The sequence below is a fragment of the Dermacentor andersoni genome, chromosome 7, assembly GCF_023375885.2.
Source record: "Dermacentor andersoni chromosome 7, qqDerAnde1_hic_scaffold, whole genome shotgun sequence".
Taxonomy (NCBI): domain Eukaryota; kingdom Metazoa; phylum Arthropoda; class Arachnida; order Ixodida; family Ixodidae; genus Dermacentor; species Dermacentor andersoni.
Genome location: NC_092820.1, coordinates 65,862,220 through 65,886,006, shown reverse-complemented (window position 1 = coordinate 65,886,006; position 23,787 = coordinate 65,862,220). Strand labels below are relative to the sequence as shown.

Below are 23,787 nucleotides of genomic sequence, written 5' to 3'. Positions count from 1 at the left end.
ACGCTTCATTTTTTCCAAGTGTTTCATCTACGAAAACCGCGTTACGGCTTCCATCTATCTGCTTACGCAGGGAAATAGCACGTCGCTCCTTTCATAAGACTTAGTACCATTACCATCGTCTCAAACAAGAACTCATTTTCCGTCTTTCATTCATATTATCTCATATCGACCAATGTCATAAAGAACTTGTGCCTCGTTGTCACACTAACCAAAACTTTCATTCTTGCATTCCTCAAGTTTGTAATGGTTGCAACCACTAGGCTACCTTCATTGTATCTATTACGGATGCCAGTGACATTAAAAATGCGCTTTAACATGTTGCCTCACATTTGCTTTGTGTGTTTTTATATTTATTGTTACCACTCCATTCTCTAACGCCCTATGCACCCTGAAGGTATTTAAATAAATAAATAAATAAATCGAATATAACCTTACAATTGTGCGGCCAGTCGATTAGAGAGGTGTCCTGTATTCGCATACTAGGTATGCGGATACAAGACAACGGCGGGGTATCGCACACGCTAGACACATTGCAAGAAATCACAACGACTGTTGCCCAAATCATCTAGTGTCAAAAGCAACGAAGAGGCTTCAAAGAAGCACAAAAGATCAGACTCATGCAATCATTTGTCCTAAGGAGGCCGATATACAGCTCATACTTTCAAAAACTGGATATGTTTGAAAGGACCAAAGCGTGCCCCATCATCAGCGAGTATAAGGCTGCCGTGGGGCTACCAAAACACAAGAGCACCGAAAGATTGGAGGCTTTTGGTATTTGCGACACATATTGACACGTGTACTTATCTTTATCGGGCAACCACGTTTCGCCGCCTAACAAATGTAATCGCACAGCATGGGACGCGCCTGCATGTATCCGAAGTTTCTGGAAAGTTATCGATGCTTCTATCCGCTGTCTGTTGTCGTCGAGACTTATGTTATCTGATTTTATCACCTGACGCGAATGGTGTAGAACTTTGTGGAAGGCACGCGGGTCCGAACGATTAGTCTGGAACATTCGACGACTGCTCTATAAAAGCCGACCCGCTTGACCCGCAGATCAGATTTTCGACGATCGCCGACTGTGTTCGCCGCTTTCGTTGTGCTATAAGTGTAGCCTGTTTTGTGGGCACAGGTTCGCCCAATAAAAGCCAGTTTTGTATTCCACCGTACTGCTTCTTTCTTCACCGTCACTACCACGTGACATCTGGTGGAGGTGCTTTTGGTCCATGTACCGGACGCCCCCAACAAGCCGTGATCCAAGCCCGGACCGTAAAGAGAGCACCAACGGAGTCACGGACCATCGAGTAAGCCGTCGTCAACAACAGCTGCCCCCGGAACACGGACTTCTACCTGAGAAGACCAAGAAGATCGTGGCCAAGACAACCCCAATGGCTGCCCCAGCGACCCCCGTTGTCCTGCAACAACCTTGGGACCCACCGACCTTCCATGGAGCAGCAACTGAAGACCCGGAATCCTGGCTGGAGACGTACGAGCGAATCGCGACTTTTAACAACTGGGACTCCGACGACAAGTTGCGGCATGTATACTTCGCCCTAGAAGGCGCCGCGAGAACGTGGTTCGAGAACAGGGAGTCGACATTGACAACATGGGACCTGTTCCGTACCGGCTTCCTGCGCACCTTTACAAGCGTCGTGCGCAAGGAAAGGGCCGAAGCTACGCTGGACGCCCGAGTGCAGCTACCAAATGAGAACGTTGCCATCTTTACGGAAGAAATGAGCCGTCTGTTCCGCCACGCCGATCCGGATATGGCCGAGGAAAAGAAAGTACGCCATTCATGCGTGGTGTGAAGGAAGAACTTTTCGGCGCAATGGTACGAAGCCCACCGACGACCGTAGCAGAGTTCCTTCGCGAGGCCACCGGCATTGAGAAGACACTCGAAATGCGGAACCGGCAATTCAACCGCCGCACAAGCTCTACCCACTACGCAGGAATTCAATCACTGGCCACGGACGATCTGCGCGAGACCATCAAGGCCATTGTGCGCGAAGAACTGCGCAAGGTCTTGCCTTCGTCGCAGCCTCAAGTGGCCTCTATCGCCGACATCGTGAAAGAAGAGGTGCACCGATCCCTTGGAGTTCCTGAGGTGCAACCAGAACCACCGCAGCCGGAAGCAATGGCCTACGCCGCCGTCGTCGCCCGCCGTCAAGGCCCCCCTGCGCGACCGCGCCAAGGTCCTGCAACACCGCAATTCCGTCGTCCGCCGCCGCCGCCGCCAGCGCGCCCACCCGTCGCCCAGCGCACCTATGCGAGGAAGACGGACATTTGGCGAGCCCCCGACCACCGCCCGCTCTGCTATCACTGCGGAGAAGCCGGCCATGTGTACCGCCGATGCCCATACCGCGACATGGGACTGAGAGGGTTCGCCGTCAACGCGCCGCGTCCACAGCTTGGGGAGCGCCCACGTGACATTGCCGATTACCTAGCCGGCACTCAATGGAACTCTCGACGACCGTCCCGTTCGCCGTCACCAGGCCGCTACCTGTCGCCGCAGCGCCGTCCATACACTGGCCCAGCCCGGGGCCGCTCTGCGAGCCCATACCCGGAAAACTAAAAGCAGCAACCGATGGAGGTGCGGTTGCTGTTCGTCGAACTGACGAAGATCCTCCGCCGCCGACGAAGACGACGAAGAGACCATCTCGACGACATAACGACACGCCGCCGTCCCGACGAAGTCTGGAAGCCAAAACTACACCGACGAAAGACGACTTGACGACGCGACGTTCCAACTTCAGTTCAACACGACGCAGCCGTGATCCAACGCCAAGACCTAACTGCAATGCCAGACAAAGAACAACCGACCTCGGCGTGCTTCTCGACGGCCACGCAGTCACTGCCTTAGTCGACACAGGGGCCGATTGCTCCGTAATGAGTGGACACATCGCCGCCCAGTTGAAGAAAGTTAAGACCGCATGGGAAGGCCCTCAGATTCGCACCGCTGGAGGACACCTCATCACGCCGACTGGGATCTGCACGGCAAGAATAACCATTCATGACCGGACTTACCCTGCCACCTTCGTTATCCTCCAACAGTGTTCACGAGACGTCATTCTCGGTATGGACTTCCTGGACCAACACGGCGCAATCATCAACCTGAAGTCGAAGTCAGTAACGCTGTCGGAAGATAAAGCAATGCCGCCGGAGAGCCCTCGTAGCCATCACGCCTTGAGTGTGCTAGAAGATCAAGTGAGCATCCCGCCTCGCTGCAGTATTGTTATTTCGGTCAGCACCGAAACACCCGCTGACGTAGAAGGCGTCATCGAAGGCGACCAACGTCTACTGCTAGACCGTGAAATTTGCGTCGCAAGAGGGATCGCTCGACTGCATGGAGGGAAAACTGAAGTGTTGCTGACAAACTTCAGCCAGGAGTTCAAGCACATCAACAAGGGCACGACGATCGCGTACATCGATGAAATTATGGAAACAAGTAATGCGTTTGTGCTCTCGGATTCCGCCGCATCTACCCCGACGACCATGGTTCCCGAACCAGACTACGACATTAATCCAAATCTCCCTATGATTAAGCAACAGCAGCTCAGAAGTCTGCTCCGACGATACAAAGGCTGCTTTTCGACGTCATCGAGGATTCGACAAACACCAGTCGCCAAGCATCGCATAATCACCGAGGAATGCGCTCGACCACTCCGTCAGAGCCCTTACCGAGTTTCGGCGCGAGAACGTGAAGCTATAAGAGAACAAGTCGACGAAATGTTGCGCGACGACATCATCCAGCCGTCGAAAAGCCCGTGGGCATCCCCTGTTGTTCTGGTAAAGAAAAAGGACGGAACCCTACGTTTCTGCGTCGATTATCGTCGTCTGAACAAGATCACGAAGAAGGACGTATACCCCCTCCCACGGATAGACGACGCATTGGATCGGCTCTGCACCGCTAAATACTTCTCGTCCATGGACCTCAAGTCTGGCTATTGGCAAATAGAAGTCGACGAAAGAGATCGCGAAAAGACCGCCTTCATCACCCCAGACGGCCTCTACGAGTTCAAGGTTATGCCATTCGGACTGTGCTCGGCGCCTGCAACGTTCCAGCGCGTGATGGACACGGTTTTAGCAGGATTGAAGTGGCAGACCTGTCTCGTATACTTGGATGACGTCGTCGTCTTCGCCGGAAATTTCGACGTTCACCTTAGGCGGCTGGCAACAGTACTAGAGGCCATCAGGTCATCAGGACTTACTCTGAAGCCGGAAAAGTGCCGCTTCGCTTACGAGGAGCTTCTATTTTTAGGCCACGTCATCAGCAAATCTGGAGTCCGCCCCGACCCGCAGAAGACAGCTGCCATAGCAAAGTTCCCACAGCCCATCGACAAGAAGGCAGTGCGTAGATTTCTTGGCATGTGTGCCTACTACAGGCGATTTGTGAAGAACTTTTCACGCATCGCTGAGCCGCTGACGCAGCTAACTAAATGTGACGTCGAGTTCAAGTGGGAAACGCTGCAGGCCGACGCATTTCAAGAACTCAAACGACGCATGCAGTCGCCGCCCGTACTTGCGCACTTCGACGAGCACGCCGATACCGAAATCCACACTGACGCCAGCAGCCTAGGCCTCGGCGCCGTCCTGGTCCAGAGAAAAGATGGACACGAACACGTGATAGCTTACGCTAGCCGGTCGTTGTCAAAAGCGGAAGGCAATTATTCTACAACCGAAAAGGAATGCCTCGCCATCGTTTGGTCTACAGCGAAATTTCGCCCTTACCTATATGGCAGGCCATTCAAAGTCGTCAGCGACCATCACGCCTTGTGTTGGCTAGCGAATTTAAAGGATCCCTCAGGACGGTTGGCACGGTGGAGCCTGAGACTACAAGAATACGACATCACTGTAACATACAAGTCCGGACGAAAACACTCAGACGCCGATTGCCTATCACGCGCCCCCATTGACCCGCCGCCGCAAGATGACGAGGATGACGACGCCTTCCTTGGAATAATAAGCGCGGAAGACTTCGCCGAACAACAACGAGCGGACCCGGAACTTAAAGGCCTCGTCGATTATTTGGAAGGGCACACTGACGTTGTTCCCAGGGCATTTAAGCGCGGATTATCTTCCTTCACGCTTCAAGACAGTCTACTTGTGAAGAAGAACTTCTCACCAGTCCGCGCCAATTACCTTCTTGTCGTCCCGTCAGGACTTCGTCCAGAAGTATTGCACGCCCTACATGACGATCCGACCGCCGGACACCTCGGATTTTCCCGGACACTATCGAGGATACAAGAAAAGTATTATTGGCCGCGCCTGACCGCCGACGTCACCCGTTATGTCAGAACATGCCGAGACTGTCAGCGACGCAAGACACCGCCGACAAGGCCAGCCGGATTACTACAGCCAATCGAGCCTCCTTGCCGACCATTCCAGCAGATCGGGATGGACTTGTTGGGACCCTTTCCGACGTCAATAACCGGAAATAAGTGGATAGTCGTGGCGACGGACTACCTCACCCGCTTTGCTGAAACAAAAGCACTGCCGAAAGGTAGCGCAGCCGAAGTGGCGAAATTCTTTGTCGAAAACATTCTGCTGCGACATGGCGCCCCAGAAGTCCTCATCACCGACCGAGGAACGGCCTTTACAGCGGAGCTCACCCAAGCCATTCTGAAATACAGTCAGACAAGGCACAGGAGGACAACGGCTTACCACCCGCAGACGAATGGTCTTACGGAGCGGCTGAATAAGACTCTCGCCGACATGCTAGCGATGTACGTCGACGTCGAACACAAGACCTGGGATGCCGTCCTGCCGTACGTAACATTCGCTTATAACACGGCGGTACAGGAAACAACACAGATCACGCCGTTCAAGCTGGTCTACGGCAGGAACCCGACGACGACGCTCGACGCCATGCTGCCTCACGTCACGGACGAGGAGAACCTTGACGTCCGTACCTACCTCCAGTGCGCCGAAGAAGCCCGACAGCTCGCCCGCCTGCGAATCAAGAACCAGCAGAGGACCGACAGCCGACACTACAACCTCCGACGACGCTTCGTGGAGTACCAGCCCGGTGACCGTGTTTGGGTTTGGACCCCTATACGCCGACGAGGACTGAGCGAGAAGCTTTTGCGTCGCTATTTCGGACCGTACAAGATCATCCGACGCATTGGCGCACTGGACTATGAGGTCGTGCCAGACGGTATTTCGCTATCCCAGCGGCGCCGCTCGCGACCTGAAATAGTCCACGTTGTGCGACTCAAGCCCTACTACCAGCGTTAACGAACTTTGTGGCTTCGCGTAACTGACCTTTGGACTTTATTTCTTTTTTGTTACTTATGTTTAAGAAGTGTCCTTTTGTGTTTCGCTCTCTTATATTTGTGGCATCGGGACGATGCTTTTTTACGAGGGGGGTATTGACACGTGTACTTATCTTTATCGGGCAACCACGTTTCGCCGCCTAACAAATGTAATCGCACAGCATGGGACGCGCCTGCATGTATCCGAAGTTTCTGGAAAGTTATCGATGCTTCTATCCGCTGTCTGTTGTCGTCGAGACTTATGTTATCTGATTTTATCACCTGACGCGAATGGTGTAGAACTTTGTGGAAGGCACGCGGGTCCGAACGATTAGTCTGGAACATTCGACGACTGCTCTATAAAAGCCGACCCGCTTGACCCGCAGATCAGATTTTCGACGATCGCCGACTGTGTTCGCCGCTTTCGTTGTGCTATAAGTGTAGCCTGTTTTGTGGGCACAGGTTCGCCCAATAAAAGCTAGTTTTGTATTCCACCGTACTGCTTCTTTCTTCACCGTCACTACCACGTGACAATATCAAGAACACGTGACGGCAGTGGAACACGCGGAGGCAGCGTCCATAGCGCTGGCCATTTGAGATGCAGAGGCAAAATGAGAATACGCATTGGTCGTGATGGACTCCTAGACAGCATGCCGTTCGCTTATGACACGTACTATTCCACACAAAAATTCACAGTATGCTAGGCCTCACCCTAGAACGGCACCAGGCGATGATGTTGTGCCCGGCGCAATTTGGACACGAGCGAAACGAGACGCAGGTCATTACGCCTTGAGGAATAAGCATCCGAACACTGGTCGGGCATTCCGAGAAACCTCGATCCAACCACACGATATCATCGAAATCTAAAATAAATAGGGACACAAATGCAGGCGCCCACAACCGGACCTTAGGTGGTAACAGACCAGGACCTGTCGCCGCATACAGACAAACACTGTTGACACCTCCGAGTTTTTAGTAAGATACACCCTGAATTCTATGGGCATACCTGTCCTTGGTGCAGGGAGCAACCGACTCTTGCCCAAGTCCTGTGGACATGCAAATTACAGCCTCCGAATTCCAATTCGCCTCGCGTGGTGCAAATGCCGTAAAACAGGTAGTGGGAGCTTGGGCTTGCTAGTGAACACCTGCACAGCCCAAGAGCTGTCCTCGATCAAGCGCAGCAAACCACAGAGACTAGTGGAGGCCTGGACTCAGAGCCCACCCACCGCTGAATATGTTTAGGAAAAACAAAGTTCGCACTACCATTAAAATTTCATTTAACCTGCTTATACCGCATGCATAAAAATAGTGATATATATACATATATATATATATATATATATATATATATATATATATATATATATATATATATATGTAAAGTTGCAGAAGCCACATGCAAAGCTGTATTGACAATATTTACAAGAGAGATAACAATGCATAAACAAGATGGTTGTCGAGACCTATTCCACGCCTACACGCCAAATCGTCTTCTGCTTGGCGCCACTCTTGGGTGCACCATAACATAATCCCCGCGTGTAAAGTCGCTGCCTCGGCGCTAACTTAAAGGGAGCAGAACTAGCGGCAAAGTCAGGCTTGAACCATGACACATGCTGACAGGCAAGTCCAGGGGAGCGACATCGTAGTTCACATCGCAGAGCTGGCGCAAGATCGTGTAGGACCCTGTGAAGCGCAGCAGCAGCTTTTCAGACAAGCCGACATGGTGTTCTTCGTAACGGTCCATATATATATATATATATATATATATATATATATATATATATATATATATATATGCAGAGCTCATGGTATTGACGCCAGCAAATATTCACCTCGCGTGTCGGTATAATTGATATCGCAATAAAGATCTCTGCAGAAACTTCCTACTAGTTGTGCCTACTACTAGTACTGTGACGTAGTGCATACGCGTTCTTTCCAGTCACTCATATAAATAGTCATCGGAACAAATCTCAATAGGCATATATATTTTTAAGGCATTCTCATATACAACCTCATGTTAAGAGCGACTTAACCTGTTTCTCCTGTGGCTTGAACACGGCATAAATTGATCAGGTAAATCACCCGCACATTGCGCAAGATAATGCAAAATGTTCAAATGAGGCATTTAATAATGGTGAAACAAGAAATAAAATAGGTTTCACACTTTCTGTCGATCCATGTATAGGGCAGGGTATATAAGTGTTAGGTAGCGTAAAGTTCAGTGATGACAGGTTAGTGAGGGCTAGGATTCCCCTCAATATGAAGAGAGAAGGAATGAAATTGGCGAAGAAACAGGCCGGACTAGACGAAGTAAGGTCAAACGCGGACCGATTCAGGCTGGGACATGCAAATAAATATGCAGGCAGAGAGATAAAATGACATAGAGGTAATAAATGAAAAAGCAACAAGGCTGGCTTCAGAAGCAGCAATTGAAGTGAGAGGTAAGCTGATTCAACTAACGAAAGACCTAATAAAGAAACGACAAAAATGAAAGTGTCCATATCAATAGATCAGATAGAATACGCGGAACTGTCAAAAGTGATCAGGAAGGAGAAATTAAGGGATACTCGAAAGTATAATGTGGGAAAGACAGGAAGCACTGTAAAATGCAGGCACCACAAAATCAGTGGGAAGAAAACTTGCCTTCGGACAAGGCAAGTGTTTGCGCGGAAAGATAAGCAGGGTAATATCATCAGCAATTTTGAAGATATAGTAACAACATCGGAAGGATTCTATGCTGACCTGTACACCACACAGCGCAGCCATGATTCCACCATTCGACATAATAATGAACAGGTTACAGAGACTACTTCAATAACTAGTGATAAAGCTATAAGGGCCCTGCGAGACATGAAACGGGGAAAAGTGGCCGGAGATGATGGCATAACAGTGGATTTAATCAAAGATGGAGGAGACATCAGGCTTGAAAAGCTTCCGGCCCCTTTATACGGAATGTTTCATGACACAAGGGTTCCAGAGAACTGGAAGACTACCACGATTATACTAATCCTCCAAAAGTAAGACATTAAAGAATTAAAAATTATAAGCCCATTAGCTTAATCCCAGTATTATATAACATAATTACCAAAATAGTCTCGATAGAATAAGGGTAACACTTCAGTTAAACGCCACACACATGCACGCCACACAAAACGAACATCTTGTGTCGCCGTCAACGTCGATCGCACGGCTTTTGCATGAGCAGCTTTCTCGATCGCTTCTTGTTGGTGCAGCCAATGACGGCAGAGTGCTGCTAGGAGAAATAACTTTTCTACAGCCCGCTCAGCAGGCGCGGTAAGAACATGCCTAGGAGATACATGTCAACAGATGCAACAAAAACACGTTTAAAACATAAAAATGTATGCGAACTCACAACGCAATACAGCCATTTATCCAATCCACCGAAGCCATCCTGCAGTACTCATCGCAAAGCAGCACTTGGGGTCGGGGTTTGTGGTGCGGCTGACACTCGCGCTACGAAGATTGATAACATCTGGTCTGTACCTATCGTCTGCATAGTTGCTTCCATTTAAGACCGACAAACGGACGGACAGAAAGATTTCCCACGGAGGTAGTCCTAGAGTACTTACGCATTGAAATTCGCTATTGTGCCTGAACGGCGAAGCATCAAAAGCGATTGCAAGATTTAGCTGTGCTGCAACTCATTCGACCATGTCTAACGACACCTAGAAGTCAAGCGTCGGTGGAATGCATCACACGAGGCGACTACTGCTTCAAAAAAAAAACAAAAAAAAGCACGACCGCGGCCGCTACCGCGCGTCTCGTGAGGCTGACACGATCAGGAGCGACACCGGTGGTGTTAGATGCGTCGAAGTTCGATCGTGCTCGACTTGAAACGGAAACAAAGCTACCAGCGCACCATACTTGATGTTTACTCTCGGTAATCACTAAAAGGACGCTTTGGTGTGCCCACAGTTCCTCTGTAAGAACACGTGTTGTTGTGTGCGCAATGCTCACGCCATGAGAAAACGTCTTAACGCAGCCTTTTTTGCCCTGCACTACTGATTAGGCGAGCATAGCCGCACATCCATTCGACAGAGTCGCTTTTGCAGCCAAACATTGCGCGCATATTGCAGTATTTTGCATGGCAATAAGCAGGAAGCGTGTAGAACAAAAGTAAGGGCACTAGCTAGAAGCGAGAAGCTATATGACTTAAAAGCTCAAGAAAGTTTTGAGTAAACATAGAATGCGGCTACCTCATAATCGGCTCATATGAAATGTCCGTAATGGGCCTGATTTCTGCAGTGCACAAAGCTGTATCGATTATATTGCTGTTAGGTTGCAGTAACCTTGTGAAATACAATAATGCAATAACGTGTTCAGAATACTGAAATATATATATTTGATGAATTAGTTGTGCTCGAACATATGACTCGCAAATAAATTAGCCTGGTATCCCTGAGAACCATCGTATTGTGATAGTATGCTCAACATGAGACACTACTGCGCCTGAACCTTCTGATTCACAAAATTATACCGGCAAAATTATCTTACGCAAAATTTTTTGAAGGCCCCTATATAATAACGAGTTTAAAGCACTTAGATTCGTGGAAGTGTGTTATTCCATTGAGCAAAAGCGTGTAGGTATCAGATTAAAATTAATCTGCATTCATATAACGTTCAGCGTACAGCTATAGTATCATAATAATAATATCCTCAATGACACTTACGATCGAATGCGTCAGGGTATATTAAATGCTACCTTGTTAAAACAGTTCTAATATTTCATGTAATTTAAAAAAAATTTTAGCAAGTCTATTTTGTTTCTTTTCTGTGTATACAGCAGCAAATCTTACAACTTAGCGGTAAGCAACTGTTTAGCGACAGATCACAATTTGGAGACAATTAACCGACTTCCTAGCTTAAGAGAATTGTTTCGAGAGCTATGTTGTCCTTTGTTACTGACAAACTAGGAGTACACGGTTGAAACGTGCTCTACATCACGTAGGTTCTGTGGCGATGCTGAAGTAACCGCAGTCTGTTCTCGCACACGCTACACTCTATGTTTAATTGCTCCGAAAACAAACAGGCTTCACAATGTGCTCTAAAAATGCAAGTTTGTAACTGTAATTTGTAATAGATTTCACCATCATGTGTACAATGAAACAGAAAACTAATATTACTGATAAACTGCAGAAAAACTACATGACGAAGTGGCTAAACTAGTTCACGAGAATCTGAATGCGCCGCTTCTGATTATTGCGGCATTTACAGAGATGAATACCGCAGGAAGCCTTGAAAGAGACGAAGAAATGGCAACACAGTTTTTGACTTGCATGAATGTCAAGTTTATGCAATCGCCGTGATAATACGAGCCAGTGCTACACCGATTCCTTCTCTTACGAGGTCCACCGAGTACATACAATTTGCACTTGTCACCTGGACTAAGCGCATCGCATTCTAAGGGTATTAGGTTAGCTCCCCTGAAATATGCTAAATTTGTAACGTTGTTGACTGAGAGTGAACTCAAGATTTCCCTAGCTGATTTAGCCTACAGGACAATCAATATCGTCTGCACCCTACCTAATGTTTATTCCTAACGTGTACGGACAATAGAGAAACGTAAAACGGTTCGGTATGTGCGTTACGTCATGATAGCTTCTTTTATACTGTTCCCACATAGTGTAACGTCGCTCGCCAGTTTCAGTAGCTATTAAAGTACCGTTGACGCTAAATTTAGTGAAGGTTAAGTCATCTTACATTTCTGTTTGGCCAGACGCTAGAAAAAGATGCTGGCAATACTTCATCTAACAGCCATCGTCATCTTCGTGACCGCCTTTAATATGTAGAGCGCTCCGGCACATGTGCTTCATGCTTCGTACTACCAGCTGCGAGGTTAGAATACACGATTACAGTAAAAAAAGGCTGCGTGCTCCTGCCATCGGTCCCAACGGCTCTCAGGTCTTTAGCTCGCCGACTGACACACTGTTGCCGTGGACTTAATGTCGATCCTTATGCGGCTGAATGATTGCCGATTTTTATGAAAACAATGTCAAGGCACAATATAATAACAGTTTTAAATTGATATTATTGCGATTCACTCGCATTTTCGGAAACTAGAGGGCAAAATCTTGGTAAGAATAGGACGCGGAATTTAGGATGCTTACATTCCTGAGGTCTTGAATAGTAGCAGCTTTAACTTGGGTAGCCAAAGTGGTAATTAAGATGAGCTGTACAAAACGCATTCCGCTCAATAAATATTGGCGAACTTGCGTTAAAAGTACTCCTTCCTCAAGTATAACGTGCTGCACTATAGGAACCAGGGCTGAAATGTTGTTGCTAAAGGGTCAGCACTTGCCTCGAAATGCAAATTGGAAATCATGTCTCAGCGCATATTCTCTAACAATGGCGAAAAGCAACACGTCTCTATTGCAGATAAAAAAAAATATTCTTTAGCGACGTGTGCAGGTGTTTTGCTTTTCTTTTCACTTAAAATATTTCGCACTAGCTGCATTGTGAAAGGATTGGATATCTCATGCTCGCAAGTGCTTATAAATATAGGTAGTGCGCGATCAAGTTCACAAAAACATGTGTATTTAACTTCTGAGCAGACAGCGCCGCCTCGCGCAGGCTCGTGTGGTTTGTCGTGCCAATGTTCGTTTTGTTACACAAGGAGCTCTTTTTCGCGAGTGTTTGGACGCTTCACCAAATGTTTTTTTTGAAACAAAATATGATATGTTCGCGCAATATGCAATAAAAATAAGCCTGAAAACGAGAACTACAATGTTAGTCTCTGCAAGAATTCAATAAAAAGCGAAAATGCACTACAAGGTCGCGGGCCTACCCGGACCAGGGCCTACTCGAGCTGGGCCTAACAAAGCAGCATATGGCGGGCACGGTAGGCGCCCGGTCCACATCGTCATTGCGAAGTTCACATTCCCGCATACTCAATGACCCAAGTTGGTGAACGGCAGATGATAACCGCGGCACATTTGACAATGACAACTGGCGGAGCTGCACAGCGCTGCCTCCTATTGCATTGTGCTGGGGTTTGTTATGGGTCTGAGCTGTGGTGTGCTTGCGCAAGGCGACATCATGTGGTAAAGAGTAGCCCATTTATCGCATTGTGGGCATTCATAGGAATACAATGTGGTGCGTGTGGCGTGGTAAAGGCCCAAATGTGGATATGAGGTGGTTTGTAGTTTTCGCCATATTTCGCATTCCTCTCGCACCAGAGCATTATGAAGCTTCGGTAATGGTCTTAAAAGGCGATAGTGTTGTAAAACATGAGTGTAGCTTAATGGTATGGGCTCGCGGCTCAAGGTGTGCATGGGCTCGGGCGTAGGCGTGTGCCTGGTGATTGCCGGGTAAGAAGTCATGCCCCGGAGTCCACACGATCTGTACGTATGGCGGGAGCTGGCGCCGTACAATCAGAATTTGATGTGAAACATATGAAATGTTGACGCTGGAAAAAGTTCTGCATGCCGTCTGAGAGTTGGTCAGAACTATGACCCCCTCCCAGTGCGGTCTCGTCGTGATGGGTAATGATATCGGTAGTTCCTTTGTCTCTGCACCGCTCGCCCTGGAAAGCGACAACGGATTTATTTCGGTCCCGTGATTGTCAACTACGCTGGTGACAAATGCGGTGCTTCTTGCGGTGTTCCCCGCAGGGGCGTCTGCGTCAGCAGGCGTTTGGTGTGTTGCGACACCACGGACCCGAGCACACGAGGGTTGGACCCTCCCGCGTGTAGTCGTGCGCGGCTTAGCCGTGTCCGGGGAAAGGGGGATCCTGGAGGTTGAGCCGATGCTGGGTGATCGGACCTTTAAGGCCCCCCGGCGGAGGCAACACACCTCTTTGGCCTCTGCTTCACGTAGACGGCACCCCCGGACTGACCCACCCGGGGGAAATCGGTAGTCGCCTCTTTCTATCTCTCTCTCCTCAAACCTTCGTCTTTATCTCTCACTTTTTTACCTTTCCTGTCTTCTTCTCTTTTCCATTTACTTCCTTTCTCTACGGCGGCAAGGGTTAACCTGGTGTGGATATCCTACCTTGGGTACACCATATTTGGTTATAGTGACGGCGTACGGCTGGCGTCGTGCAGGCTTGGACACAAGCCCTGCCGCGTCCCCTCGTTGGGCTCCGTGGTGGGCGGTCGGCGCTGTTGCCGAACACACACACTTTCCTATGGCAGCTCAAATCTCTGTTGTCCATGATCGGCGTCTCAAAAGATGCCGCACCGAAGTACCGTTTCAATTCTCCTTTCGAAGCAACGCTCCATCCTTCCCCAAATACTATGTAGTCCACCGTGAAAGTAACACGCCTATTAGAAAGCTTTCTCCATTCCTGGTCGCCAAATGCCTGAAAGATAAAATCGGACAGACATACAAAGCCTCCAAAATGTCTAGCGGGGACCTCCTCCTAGAATTGAATAGTAAAGATCAAGCAGATAAGCTGTCTGAACTTACCAGTATTGGCGAGGCGACAGTGACTGTTTCAGCCCACAGAACACTCAATACAAGTAGGGGAGTAATATCTGAAGAAGATTTTATTGGATTAAGCGACGAGGAACTGCTGGAAGGTTTCCAGGAACAAAATGTTACCAAGGTACAGAGAATAGTAATCCGCAGAAACGATCAAGAAGTCCCCACCAAACACGTTATACTCACCTTCGGAACAAGCGTAATGCCTACCTCGCTCGATGCAGGTTATGTTAAAGTCAATGTAAGACCATATATTCCAAACCCCAGACGATGTTTCAAGTGCCAAAGGTTTGGACACGCTTCACATGCATGTCGAGGACAAACAACTTGTGCTAAATGCAGCTCCAACGAACACCAATCTGAGAATTGCACTTCTTCCCCACATTGTGTTAACTGCAAGGGAGATCATCCAGCTTATTCACGGTCCTGCCCTTGCTGGAAAAAAGAAAAAGAAGTCATTGCTCTAACTGTAAAAGAAAAAATTTCGTTCTTTGAAGCCCGAAAGCGGCTTTCGTATCTTCCGCGAAGAAGTTATGCCGAAGTGACGCAGGCGGTGGCAGCGTCACAGAGGCCTCCGGAGTCCTCCGAGCCCACGCGCAGTGGTGCCGCAGTGACTCCTCCCGCCCCCGTGGTGGAAGCAGTCAGTACTGCTCCACCCTCTTCGACGGCCCTGCAGACACCAGTCCCGCAGGGCCCTAAGATCAAGCGAACCCCAAGGCCCGCGACACGTGTCTCGGCGCCTAACTCTCGATCCTCCAGCGCCTCAGAGAGAGCGATGGAGGTCGACGCAAAAACCCCGGTGTCATTGACACCGAAGGACAAGCGCTCTCTTGAGCGCGGTAAGAGGGACAAGATCCCAATAACCACCCAAAATAAGAAAGCGATAACCTGAAGGTTATCGATCATTTGTCTTAGCCTTTTTATCCATGTCACCTATAACCCTACCTCTTAGTTTTTCGTAGTGCCATTTTTTACCTTTCAATTTCAAGATGGCTTTTATTATTCATTGGAATTGTAGAGGGCTTTTACACAACTTAGGTGACATCAAAGACTTGTTAAGTAACTTCTCGCCTGTGGCCTTGTGCTTACAAGAAACAAACTTAGGCGAAAAGCACAAAAACATTTTAAAAGGCTTCACTGTTGTGCGGCGCGATCGTACTCAGGCGAACAGGCTTTCGGGTGGTGTAGCTATAGTCCTACAGAGTGGCATTGCAGCTAGAGAAGTTGCCATTAATACTCACTTAGAAGCCGTTGCAGTCACGGTTTTAGCACATAAAACCATTACCATTTGTTCAATGTACATTCCACCACATTCACATTTTACTGTAAGAGATCTGGAGTTAATTTTAAACCAGCTACCTAAACCTTTTTTAATAGCAGGTGATTTTAACGCTCATAACATATTATGGGGTAGCAAAACAAATGACACCAGGGGACAAACAGTTGAAGATTTTATCCTGACTAACGAAATAAGCCTTTTAAACACTGGTTCGGCAACGTACTGCTCCCCAAGCACAGGAGCTATGAGCTGTCTTGATCTGGCGCTGTGCACTTCATCTCTGTTGATATATTTTAAATGGAGTGTTATTAACAATCCTTATGGTAGCGATCATATGCCCGGCATTATTAAAAGAACATCTCCTTTCCCTACAGTACCATTAAGATCACCCCATTGGAAACTCCATCTAGCATTCTGGCCTCTCTTCAGCCAGATGGCCAGTCTCGATGACATATCAGATGAGCAAACAATAGACGAAATGAATGAAAAGATTATTGCCTCCATACTTGCTGCAGCAGAACAGACGATCCCGCAATCCTCCGGTTTCTTAAGGAAAAAACTAAAACCCTGGTGGACGAATGAATGTACACAAACTAAAAAAGCACAAAACAAAGCGTGGGGTATCTTTCGGCGATACCCAACACAAGATAACCTCCTGTACTTCAAAAAAGCAAAGGCGAAAGCCAGGTACACGCGTAGGCAAGCCGAAAGACAGTCATGGCAAGCATATGTATCCACCATCAATAGCTCAATAACATTCAAAAGAATGTGGGATCAGCTTCGTAAATTTAGAAGCGAGTACGCTCCTTATACAATCCCCATACTCTCACCTCCAGGTACACAGACGAATTTAAAAGAACAAGCAGACATATTAGGGCAGCATTTCCATAACATATCAAGCTCGCTAAACTACTCCACTGAATTTCAAAAGTACAAACAATCAGCAGAAAAACAAAAGCTTCCGACAGCAGGAAGTTCCGATAAACCATATAATGCCCCCCTAACACTTTCCGAAATTAACAGAGTACTCACTACTGGCAAAAAAACAGCGCCAGGTCCGGACAGAATACATTACACAATGCTCGCACACCTATCTTCAAAAGCAGTTAAGACATTGCTCCGCTTTTTTAACATAATCTGGGAAACAGGAAAAATGCCGAATGCGTGGAAAAAAGCCATTATAATCCCTTTCTTGAAAGCTGGAAAGCATCCTACAACAGCTACCAGCTACCGACCTATAGGACTCACAAGCTGTCTCGCCAAGTCATATGAATCCATTATAAACATCAGATTGGCATACGTCCTCGAAACTGAGATCCTGCTCGATAATCATCAGTGTGGGTACAAGAAAGGCTGCTCCACAACAGATCATCTAGTTCGGTTAGAACACGAGATACGTGCGGCCTTTCTACAAAAGCAATATTGTCTCACAGTTTTCTTTGATCTTGAAAAAGCGTACGACACAACATGGAGGTTCGGTATTTTAAGGGATTTAGCGGATTTAGGGATCCGCGGCAGAATGCTTAAATGTGTAGCTGAATTCATGTCCGATCGAACAGTCCAGGTGCGTTTAGGAACGGTGCTGTCCAGCGTATTTATTCAGGAAAACGGAGTACCTCAGGGATGCGTATTCAGCACAACACTGTTTGTGGTAAAAATGAACTCGCTCAATAATGTAATTCCATCTTCTATAATGCATTCACTATATGTGGATGATCTTCAAATTGCATGTCGTGCATCGAACATGGCAACCTGCGAACGACAAATTCAAATTACACTAAACAAACTAACGCAGTGGGCATCTGAAAACGGCTTTCGCTTCTCAAGTGAAAAAACGATTAGTGTTGTCTTCACACAAAAAAGAGGCCTACAACCAGATCCCATCCTTAAACTACAGGATGCCACACTACCCGTGAAACAAGAACACAAGTTTCTGGGTGTTCTGTTTGATAAAAAGTTGAACTTTCTCGGACACATCAATAGTATTAAAATCAAAGCGAACAATGCACTTAACATTCTAAAAATCCTCTCCCGGAAACGGTGGGGCTCTGACCGTAAATGCCTGCTACACATCTACCGCACTTTGGTGCGTAGCATATTAGACTATGGTAGCATTACACATGGTTCAGCCAGACTATCTTACGTCCGACGACTTGATCCAGTCCACAACTTAGGACTACGACTAGCATGCGGTGCTTACAAAACATCACCTATACAGAGCTTACATGTTGAATGTAATGAACCTCCTTTACAGCATCGCAGAGCGCTACTAACTTTTTCCTACATACTCAGAATCCGATCCTCACCACAACACATATGCTACAACATCGTCACAAAGTGCAGCTCACGCTTACATTACACAAATAAACCAAACATGATTAGGCCGCTTATCTTGCGATACGAGGAATACTGTCGGGATTATGACATCCCTCGGGAAGTCCTCCAGGTTGCCAGAAAGCCAGAACGTTTACCCCCGTGGTGTGATTTCACAGCGTTATGTGATTGGACACTAACACATCTAAAGAAAAGAGACACACCACATCAACACATTTTACAAGATTTCCACTCTCTTCAAGACAAGTACATTAACTACATAGAATTTTATACTGATGGCTCTAAAACGGAAAAACACGTGGGTGTAGGGGCTGTAACAGAAAATTGGGAAACATGTATTCGATTACCTCAGCATGCCTCTGTCTACACAGCCGAAGTGTACGCGATATGGACGGTAGTTCAAAAGATCATTGCTGACAAACTTGAAAACACTGTCATATACACAGATTCACTAAGCGTACTGAAGGCTCTACACATGAAATCCCAAAGTGAACCCTTGTTAGGCGATATTTTGAATGCATTAACGTCAAACAAATATGGCAGATCAATTAAGTTATGCTGGGTACCGAGCCATGTTGGAATATTGGGTAACGAAGCGGCGGATAGATGCGCATCAATGGCAGCGTACAAAAACATTCAAAAGACAGCACTTCCATATAAAGACAGTGTCAATGCGATTCGGAAGGCCTTGATGTCAAAATGGCAACGCGATTGGGACACTTGTTTAAGCAACAAGCTTCATCTAATTAAACCTGTCATTGGAGAGTGGAAATCATGCAGTCACCAGCAACGATTCTACGAGGTGATCTTGTGTCGACTTCGAATTGGACACACTCATCTGACGCACAATTTCCTTCTCCGAAAAGAAAACCCGCCAACTTGCGAAAAATGTAATGAAGCTCTTACAGTCATGCACATCTTAATAACATGTCCACACATCGATACACTGAGACGGAGGTTCTTACACAGCCTGTATAAATTGCACATCCCATTACACCCTACCCTATTACTAGCAGATGACCCCCTAGTGCCATTTCCTAACCTCTTCGAGTTTTTAGAAAAAACTGGTTATTTACACCAACTATAGTGTAATGCAGGTTTACCTGCCCTAACGGTTCTCTTTATTTTGTCTTGTGACTGGCGCAGCATGGCCTTAGTTGCCTTTGTGCCACTAAACCCAAACTAACTAACTAACTAACTCTTGCGGTGTTGGCCACGTCTACGTACAACACGTTGTGATGGTTTTCATACTTATTCGCGAGCGCTTGCTCTCATTCATGCAACTGTCCGATGTGGAAGTTCCGGTGAGCGAGACGTGCATATTTTCCTGTTCTCGTGTTGGGATTTTGTCAAAGCACTTGTCTTCCGGTTTGAATACCCAAGACGTTTCAAGACGGCGTCAACACGTGATGTTCTCGTGATGGCTGTGGCAGCAAGGATGTTGCACATCCGCCGCCAAAATCTGTGAGTGGTGGCGCTGGCTAACACTCCCAGGGCTCTACTAGGCAATTTAAATACCCAAGAAAGTGGATGGAGAAACGGCACCACGGTAGCTCAATTGGCAGAACATTGCACGCGAAATACGAAGGTTGTGGGATCGTTCCCCTCCTGCGGCAATTGCTTTCTCATCCACTTCCATTTGCAGAAATTTATCGTTTCTTTATATCATTTATTAGGCAACGGTAATTTCCCCTATGTCGTCCTTGGTGTCGGTGTTTGTTCGCTTCTTATGATATGACTAATGAAAATTGGTTCCCTCGATTAACCCCCTTTCCTATCGTTTGCCCCCCTCTTGTGCGCTGTAGCTTTTCCTTTTGGTTTGCCACGTAGGCTTCTATATTTTCCGTGCGTTGTTGTACACCCCTGCCTCCTCGAGACGAAAAGTAGCCGTTCCAAGAAGGAGTCCGAGTGCTTGGTTATAGGCGTTGGCGTGTCAGCCGGTCGGGTGCATCCACTTACCCACTACCCGATGCGGCTCACAATCAGAGCCTGCACTATGTTTATCAGGTTCTCCTCCGTGAGTCCCCTCTTCCTGCTGGTAATTCTTTGCATCATGCGCAAGATCTGCGTGGCAGCTTCTGCATGGCGTATCCTCCGTCCCCGTTTGTTTTTTGTAAGTGTAAACCGAGGATACGAAGTCTGTTCTGTTGCAGATTTCTCTAGGACCTATACAAAGGTGGATAGTTGGTCCCTGTGTTGTTGATCATCCTCGTGAGCGCTTCCTGATTATGAGGATCTCCGACATCTCAGGTGCGCATTGCAGTCTGCAAGTCTCCGCGTATCTTGCTACCACGTCCACCGCCTCCTGCATTGGCTCTTCTTGTTCTCCTATGAACTCTCCGATCGTACTGTATTGTGATATCATCTGCTTGAAAGGCATGTCTGATCCCCGGTATTTTCTCGAGTTGGGCTGGGAGCATCATCATGGCCACGTTGAATACTGTCGGAATACCTCTCCTTGGGGCGTTTCTATATTAGGTATGTGTAGTATCTGTGATCTTATATTCCCCAGACTTATTATGACTGTACAATCTGTGAGGGAAAACACTAACGTAGTTGCATGTTTTGTCGGCTGCTGATGCCGTCACTGAGATTTGCTAGTATATGTTCGTGCCCCACGTTGTCCAATACCGCCTTTAGGCCTAGAGCAAGAATTGCTTTCGGACAGCACGGCGTTGGTGCATTCAGCACTTCCTCCTTTCGGTGTGGAAGCATGTCTTGCATTGACAAGCTAGGACAAAAACCAAACATCGTATTCCGCATCACTTGATGTTTTTCTATATGCGTCTGTAGCGTGTCTAAGATCAAGCAATCCATCAGTTTACAGAGGCAAGACGTGAGTAAAATGGTTCTTAGGTTCTCCAGGCAGGGCGTTTTTTCCCGGCTTTGGTATCAGTGCAATCTGCATACCGTATTAAATAATTATGAAAATAAAAAAATCAATAAATAATAACAATAACTATTAAAATCATAATCAAATTATCGAAACGACCAGGACGGCATCACGACCAGGAGTTTATATCTAGTGGCCCAAGCACGTAGGCAACTTGCTCCACTAGGTCGGCGTAAGAGAACAGATAGATAGATAGATAGATAGATAGATAGATAGATAGATAGATAGATAGATAGATAGATAGATAGATAGATAGATAGATAGATAGATAGATAGATAGATAGATAGATAGATCCCGAAATGTGCGTAAAGTACTCAATGAATACCAACGCCTAAGGATTTCGGTAGAACCAATCAGACGATGACTGGCAATGGTAATGCCTTTAGCATTGAATCGATAGAGAGCTTTTGCTTTTCCGCTGTTCAGGTAAACGAAAGCAGACTGGACGCTTCACCACATGACCGAAGGCGCAGGCCTGTACGGTCAGTAAGGTGCAGCCACCTCGTCGCGTTGAACCTTATCAGACAAACAAAGAGCTAATATTCAACTAACAAAGTCTACTTCGCTGCTCGTGTAAATGTTTGGCTGAGGCTTATTTTTGTTATAAAGCGGAACATACCCAGTATATTAAATGTCTAGCACGCTAACGCGTTGCCGCGAAAGGTGTTCAACGAAACTCAGAACATATCCATAGCCTTTATGGCGTGGCGTGTTAATGTGTCTGGTTGCGGTCTTTGAGGAATCCTTGCAACGAGGGCTCGATTCCACGCAACATCGGAGATATTGAAGGCATATGTGTTGTCATTTCAGAGAGGAACCTTACCAGTGGAAAGTAGCTTTTTAAGCAAGTTGATATCAAAGACGTTCTTTGAGGACCAGCACAGGCCGAGCGGCACATATCCAATGCCCCAAGTCGTCGTTAGAAACTTTCTTCGAGCAGCATACCTAACCTAGTCCATCTGCAGTGAATCATGTCGGCGTGAAAGAGGTTCGTTGAAAAGCCGCACTTAAGCACACATTGCCACAAACGTTAATCCAAGTTGGTGGATGCTGTGTCCCTATAACGTAAAAATATTCCAATCTGTTTTTATTCCAATCTCCTGAGATCCAATTTACGTAACCACCGACTGAAGCATCGGGCGGTGACCCACAGCGTTGTCTGAACAGCCCGATCAAACGCTTTTGTCGTTCTATAGGAGGTCACTTTTGTTTGCTTTCAAAAGGAATAACATTGCCTACATTGAGAGCTTTTTCTTACCTAATCGGCTCACAAGAGAGGAAGACCACGCCCAAGTTTAGAAGGATTCGTTGGGGACCAGCCAGCGCTATGAAAATTAGAAACCGGATGTGGAAGATATACGTACGCAAATAAAACCACGCTCTCCGGCAGGTGCGACTAGTGAGTGCCTAAGGGATTGGCGGGCAGCTATATTCTGTTCCTTTCTGAACGGGGCAGTCTCAGGCTATGCAAAGAAAAATTCAGCCATTTTTCGGGTCATTAATGAAGCTTTAATTACTGCATGTCATTTTGACGCGGTTAGTTTTCGCGGCCTTGGGACGTCGCGTGACAAACAGGCGAAGTGGGCGCAGCCCGAACAGTTTTAACCAATAGTAGAGGGCTAACGATAAAAGGGCATTGAGTCAGAACTAATTATTTTTCTTTTGTTCGGTTTATTCATGCATAATTAGTGTCTGCACGTCATATCAGATGGGGAGCTATCGCGGTTTTGGTGACTTTGCATCACTCACAGGCGAAGTGGGGGCGGCTCAACCATTTTTTCACCGAACGTGGAGGGCTAATTGCTGAACCTGAATAGAAAAGTTTAATATCTTTATGTTAGCGCGCCCTCAGCATAGTAGCCTGACGCGCTATCTCTTTAACCTCGAACAACCCAGTGACCCTGGTACACCGGAGAACCGTTATATACAAACACACATGGATAAAAACATGCAAGCACAGAACCCAGAAAGGGCGTAAAGTGCGGTTAAGAACGCTAATGCCGCACAAACTTGGAGAAGCAACAGTTACAAATACATCTGTTGAAAGTACAGCGCTCAAGGAGAGAAGCGATGTAAACACTCTACGTGGTGCCAGCGCTTTTTTGAGCAGCCAGTAAGCGTTGGTTGTACGCTAAGGGGAATTACAGTCACAGGACGTTGTCTTCACTGGCTACATTTACGTAAACCCAATGCCAGTGGGTCGAGTCAGAAATCTGGGTAACCGAGCCCGACGTAAAGAAGTTTACAGGAATCCCCTTCTGGATATTCTGGATAACCACGATACACAGCGCCGAGCCATCAACCACATGATAGCGTTAGAGCAGCGCTTTCGGTTCCTGCAACCGTCTACAACTGGGGTTGTATAACGTAAAACTATTTCAATCTCCTGACGTCAAATTTATGTAACCACAGAACCAGGCATCGGCCGGTTGCCCGCAGCGTTGTTTCAAAAGCCCAATCACAGGCACTTTTCGTTCGTAGCATGTCACTTTCTTTTCCTTTAAATGCGAATATGATTGCCTAGATTCAGCAGTGTTTCTTAACTAATTGGCTGAGAAGAGGAGAGCAGCACGCTCAAATAGAGGGA

General features: G+C 47.2%; 1 long non-coding RNA gene across 1 annotated transcript in view; it reads right to left on the bottom strand.

The window, feature by feature from the left end:
• The window catches only part of LOC129385761 (uncharacterized), a 60,636-nt gene extending 48,032 nt beyond the window's left edge, over positions 1–12,604 (bottom strand). The window contains exon 1 of the long non-coding RNA XR_008613315.2: positions 12,380–12,604. This is a non-coding gene — a long non-coding RNA (uncharacterized lncRNA). The remainder of the gene's footprint in view (positions 1–12,379) is intronic.
• Positions 12,605–23,787: the final 11,183 nt, after the last annotated feature.